General features: G+C 35.9%; 1 pseudogene; it reads right to left on the reverse strand.

The window, feature by feature from the left end:
• Positions 1-5,192: 5,192 nt before the first annotated feature.
• On the reverse strand, positions 5,193-6,131 carry LOC146694367 (odorant receptor 131-2 pseudogene; annotated as a pseudogene).
• Positions 6,132-6,561: the final 430 nt, after the last annotated feature.

The raw sequence follows: 6,561 nt of genomic DNA on the forward strand, positions 1-6,561 counted from the left end.
CAATAAGCGCTCTACCATCTGCACGTTCACTGCCTCAAACTTAAATTGGCATAGTTTATTATTCATGATAACATCCTGTATAAGACGACATGATAAGGTGGGATCGCCTTTGCTCATATTAGATTTTAAATTTGTTATTTTATTGCTGTAATAATTCACAAAATAATTGGCAATATCCTTGGCTTTACTTATAAACGTACCACCCGTGTGGATGTGAGGCATCACCGGAGCAAGATCTCTACCCATTATATTATTTAAAACTTTCCACACCTTTTTGCTGTCCTTATTGGCCTCTTTGAGCTTAAGTTGATAATATTCTTTCTTTTTACGCCTATTCAATTTAGTTACTTGATTTCTTAACTCGCGATATCTTGCCCACTCTTGTGGACTGATAGACTTATGTGCTTTTGCTTTTGCTATATCCCTCTCTGACATTGCAACCTTAAGTTCGTTATCTAACCAAGGTGCATAGTTATTTTTAACAGTAAATCTTTTTAAGGGGGCATGTTTATCAGCCAGGTAGCAAAAGTTTTCAATAAACATAGATAATGCCCTATCAGGGTCATTCTCGAGGCAGATGTCAGTCCAGTGAATTTCTTTTACGTCATTAATATACTTATCTGCATTGAAATTTTTGTAATGTGCCTTCTTTGGGGTAACTAACTGATATCGCAAAAAAAACCCCAAAAAAACAACAACATTCTGTTCATCTGGATATTGTGTTTTTGGTGGGAAAAATATTTAATCACTCCTCCAAGTTACTTCCTCTGTGTCAGCTGACTCCAGGTTTCCCCAAACCTGCAATTATCAGGGCATCGCAGTGTGGAGAGACGGAAGAGGTGACCCAACCGCAGGACTCATGGGTTGCTGAAGGTTGAGGATGATGTTTATTATATAGGCAGGATGAACAGAACATGACTGACTGACTGACTGAAAAACACATGTGGAATCAATGATGACAAGATGAACTGAGAGAGAAACTAAGGACTTAAATACACAAGAGTGATAATGATGAGAGATGTGAGAACACAGCTGAACTGAATCTGACTAATCACACACAAGGAGTGGAACAGGGAACATAAACGAACTGAAAACACTGAGTCAACCCAGGAACCCTGACCCTGACAGCAATTTTGGGGGGGATTTCATTACCTGGATGATTAAGCATGCATTTTAACTAACTCATATTACTTGTAAATGGGTAAAGGGGTTTTAAGTTCAATTCTGGATTTAACAATGGAGCTAATGAAGTGAAACCTCACTCAATTTGATTTTATTTATATGCCACCACAACAGTCAGCTTGAAGCACTTTATGAGCAATTGTGGCTCAAGAAATGGTAGCCATCTGCCATAGGGTTGGGAGAGGAAGAGGGACAAAAAACATGATGTGGAAGAGAGGCAGATATGAAAATAACTATGACTGAATGCAAAGCAGTCTACATAGAGAGTGAAAAGTTGTGAATGAAAAAGCAACATTGGAAAGCCCCACAACAGCCTAGGCCTATTGCAGAGTAGCTACATGTGGGTACATGTTCACCTGATCAATCCCTAACTATAAGCTTTATCAAAAGAAAAGTTTTAAGCCTAAACTTAAAGAGAGTGTCTTTTCTCCCAAATCCAAACTGGAAGCTCATTCCACAGAAGAGGGGCCTGAGAGCTGAAGGCTCCCATTCTACTTTTTAATAGCCTAGGAACCAAAAGTAAACCAGCAGTCTCAGAGCAAAGTGCTCTATTCAGGGGCTAGTGCACTAAGATGTCTTTAAGAAAAGATGGGGCATAATTTATTTTTGACCCTACATGAGAGTAGAAGGATTTTAAATATGATTCTGGATATACCAGCGAGCCAATAAAGAAAAGCCAATATAGGATAAATATGCCCTCTCTTTCTGTTCCCTATCATTACTCTCACTGCAGCATTTTGGATTATGGATTTTTAAGGAGATTTTAGGAAAACCTAATAATAGAAAATTCCAATAGTCTAGCCTAGAAGTAATAAACGTATGAACTAGTTACTATGAGCATCACACTAATACAGGATGTTTCTAATTTTAGAAATATTGTGCAAATGCAATAAAGCAGTTGTACATATTTGTTTAATATGTGCACCGAAGGACATATCCTGCTCAAACAGGCCAAGGTTATGTCATCTAAAGTGAGTATCTGATTAGACACCATGTTGTTAAGATTTTTAGGACAGATTACAATAAAATCAGTTTTATCTGAATCTAGAGGGAGGAAAATATAGGTCATCCAGGCCTTTATGTCTTTAACACACATGTAAAAGACAAAGTAATTGGTGAGTGTCATCTGGCTTCATGGATAGATAAAGCTCTATATCATCTGCATAGCAATGAAAATGTATGTTTTGCCTTCTTATATTACTGGCTAAAGGAAGCATGTACGATGTAAATGGAATTTGTGCTGGCCTCTGCCTGCACTCACATGAAGTTATTTTTCTTTCTTTCAGCCAATTTATTATTCAGTATGACTTGCTCGTAACAGTGGGTTTGTGACAAGGAGAATTTTCACCCTAAGCATGTTAATATGGCGTTATTTTTGTGCCACTATTCTGAGTACACGTAAAAAAAAATTGAGCGCACGTAAAGAGAATTTGCAGGTGCAAGTGTTGCATTTTGAGGAGAAATTTATTTTGAGCGAAGAAAAGCTAAATTTGAGTGAACAAAATTCATTGCTGCGTGCAAAAAAATTATTTCAGTGTTTGCTATTATCCATATACACACACACACACACACAATAGCAGCCCCTCTCGCTCAGTTTTTACATTTGCGCTTGCTTGCAATGAATGAATGCTTAGGGTTATGGTTAGCCTAACCCTGGACTTCATTTTTACCTGCTGGTTTTGGGGTCCTGTATTATCATTCCTGACATCATCACAGATTACAAAGACATATAAAAATGCAAAAATCTTTTTAAAAAATTAAATTCACAATAAATCCAATCAATTACTCATTTCTGTTTATTGAAAATGTAATCATTTAGAATGACCATTCACTAGTACATTTATTAGTTGATGTATCTCTTTCTCAGTGTGTCTCATGGCTCGACATGAAAAAAGACCACAAGATGAATTGAAAAATCCAAATGAGGGACTTGAGTAGAATTTCTAGAATACATAGTAATAGTGCACTCAGCTCATAAACTATAAAGGAAATACAGGGTTCCCAGTTTTAGGAAATACAGAAAAAAAATCCTTGTATACCAGTATCATTTTCTAAATGTTCTGCTACCTTTAAATAAAGGTAGCAGAACTTGAACATAGTTTTAAAGACAAAAGACATTGTATAAAAGTGTGACCACGTGAAAGTTTGACCTTATTTAACCACGACGAAGAGCTCAAAGGTCCAAAATAGTGAGATATTTGGTATCCCCCAGCTATAATTCCTATGTCTTTTTATGTTGTAAATACAAACAATGGCAGTAAGAAACATTGTTTTAAATAGCTCTATATAGCATTATTCTCATTTGACCTTTTAAATCTTTATACAGTACTTTCTTTATGTTGACAATACATACAACACTTGTAACAATCATAGTTTCTAAGTTATAAGGCTTTTTTTTTTTTTTTTCTCAAATGTTGACCAAGATATCATTAAGTTGACATTGAAGACCTTGTTGGATGTAGTCCAAATTTTATTGAATTGTTAACATGATCCCACTCTACACGCTTCAAAGTTAAATCAAGGTTCACTCAAAAGTTTTCAAGCTATCATAATTACAGGCAGAATGACACACACACATGCAAATGCTACTAAAAACATAACTTACTGCAAGATTGATAAGAATGTAAAGAAATTATTTGTTTCATTCTGGTTGCACAAATACAGTGAACTTAATTTTATTGGTACAATTTTCTAAGAGTCTCAAATTAATAAACTATAACGTGCATGCCAATAATAGTTTTTAAAACTATGTTGACATCTTAAGAAAATATAAAAATGAAGCAATAGTTCAATAGTATAACTTCTAGAACCCAACACAGGGGAACTGTATAAATAATTGATGAACCACTTAATCATCACACGATCAGCTAATTATCAACACATTTCTGTTTTGAGTCTAAATCCCTTTAGAGAAAAACAAACTGCTATAACCCCTTGTGAAATATTGTTGTTGTTGTTGTTGTTAACTGCTGCTGTCAGAATAAAAACATGACAACAGATTAAATTTCACACATGTGGGATTAAATTTCATCAACAAAAAAACACATAGCTTAATAAGGCAAAACAGCTGATTAGAACTGATACACTGAAGGAAAAATTAAGAAAATGTTGCTTATTAATTCCATGACTGATAGATAAGACATGTTGCCATGGTAACCTAGCCTACTTGCTAGAAATGTTTTCTTTAACAAAAGAAGGCTCAACCCTCCTGAACCAGCTGATGGACACTCACCTTTCTTTATATTTGTATTCATTATTAAAGCAAATGTTGGAACACATTAATTTGCAGAAGTTTATGTTTGTAGAAACTGAAGTCCCAGATAGATGTTAAGCTGTTATTCTATTTAACATTTGCATTTTAACAATAAAAAAGTCATCAGTGTAAGGATACAGACAGTGACTATTGGAAAATCATAATTATGATCTCTAAATAAAATTTATCAGCTACATCCTTCTAACTCTATGACTCTGTCGATAGTAAGTCAGGTTGTCAGCCAGCTCCCCTGCAATGAAGCATTTGCTATGTGTTAATCTAGTTATAAGCTAAAACACAACGTGATCAGTCATTCATCATGTTGTCAGACAGATGTCACAGAATCTTGTTGGAGTGAAGATGTGGCCAAAATAATTCTAAACAGGATGAAATGTAGTCCAAAGTGCTTTTTAAATGCAGGCTACAAACAGTCTGAATGTGTTCTAAATGCTGAAATATTAATGTTGAAATCATCATTAAATGATCCTGGGCAACATTTTAAAAGTTACAAAATTAAGGTACCAGAGGCCTTGATGTTACTAAAGCTTCAATTAATCAACTGGTTTTCTTACTACAGTGGACTAGTTACACGTTAATAGTTAAACAATGTATTCTGCATAGAAGAATTACTGAGTGTCATGATAATAAGTTCCAAGTGCTGGAGACAAAATTGATAGAGCATATACTGTTTGCTTAGTTCCTTATCATTACATTAAAGCTCAGTTCCTATCTTGTTCTTTAGTAGAATCATGTGGTGTTAGTTAGAAACCCCAACAGATTTTTTCCTGTGTAAGTGACAGAGGACATGATATCTTAGTGCAAGGAAAAATTTGTCATCTCTGAGGCCATAAATGAGAGGACTCAGGCATCTAGGAGTAAGACTAAACATTATATAGTTGAAGTACCGTACATTAACATACAACATGAAATCAATCTGAAGGACAGCAGCTTCAATGAATGGGCACCACAGCTGGATGAGACATAGCAACAGCTGGAAAGCATGAAGAGCCACTGTTCTGAGCCCTTTATGTGTTGACTTTTTGTTCTCTCCTGATGCAGCTTTGGCCACTTTCATTATTTGAATATAAGAGAAAACAATGATAATGCACATAATCAAGAAGTAAAACTGACTTATAGCTGACCTGAGATGACCCTGCCAACTACGTAAAATGAACATCTCCACAGAGCAAACCCGGTACTGTGTGAAGAAGCTTAAGGATACAGATGCAAAGAAGACAGACAGAATCAAAATACAGGGCACAGAGCTGAGGCCGTAAATGATGAGGATGCAATGCGGAGCGCTGCGTGTGGAGCAAAGCTCTCCATGACGCAGGGGCATACAAATGGCCACATAGCGTTCCAGGGTCATTGCTGTCAAAGTAAATGGTGTGACAAAGTTACACACGGATGACACTGCAAACATAATAAGGCACAATGACACCTGTATAGATAAACGAAAATAGCTCAAGATCAGCAACAAATCTGTCAGAATTAAAATGAGACAATCAGACAGTAATGTGACAGCAAATAAGATGTAGCGCATAGTTCTGTAAAAGGTGTCCTTCATAAAAAAGGTTATGATCAACATAGTGTTGATGCAAAGGAAAACTCCTACCAAAACCTGAACAATGATGACTTGGCCATTGAGTTGTTGCATTGAGGATTCAACACCAATGAATGAGCTGTTGTCAACCATACGTTTAAAAACACTTTTTTCTGCCTCTGAAGACAGAGAGCCATCCAGGAATAATTTATCTTTGTCTAAAGTGCCCCATTTAGAAACATTCATAACATCTGCAAATAGTAAAATTCACTCTAAAAAGCACACATATGCACATCTGCTGTATTGTCATTATAAATCAAACAGACTGAGAGACATAAAGGTAGTTGCCAAACCATTCAACCACAAAACTGCTTTATGCTGAGCTCTGTCTTTAGATAGGGTTATTTGTGCATGTCACTCCGAAGTAAATATTCCCACAATGTCATTACCACAGCACACATCTGTTACTGCTAATCCCTGTTGGATTCAATACTGTAAATGATGGGGAAAGTTCATGTTCAACTCGGGAATTGTGGCTTCTGTTATGTTTTTCGTCTGGTACCTAAAATATTTCCTTCCAGAG

This window comes from Copadichromis virginalis, linkage group LG14, assembly GCF_057382275.1.
Source record: "Copadichromis virginalis isolate Kocher_CV1m ecotype Utaka linkage group LG14, C_Virginalis_male_GT1.1, whole genome shotgun sequence".
NCBI lineage: Eukaryota > Metazoa > Chordata > Actinopteri > Cichliformes > Cichlidae > Copadichromis > Copadichromis virginalis.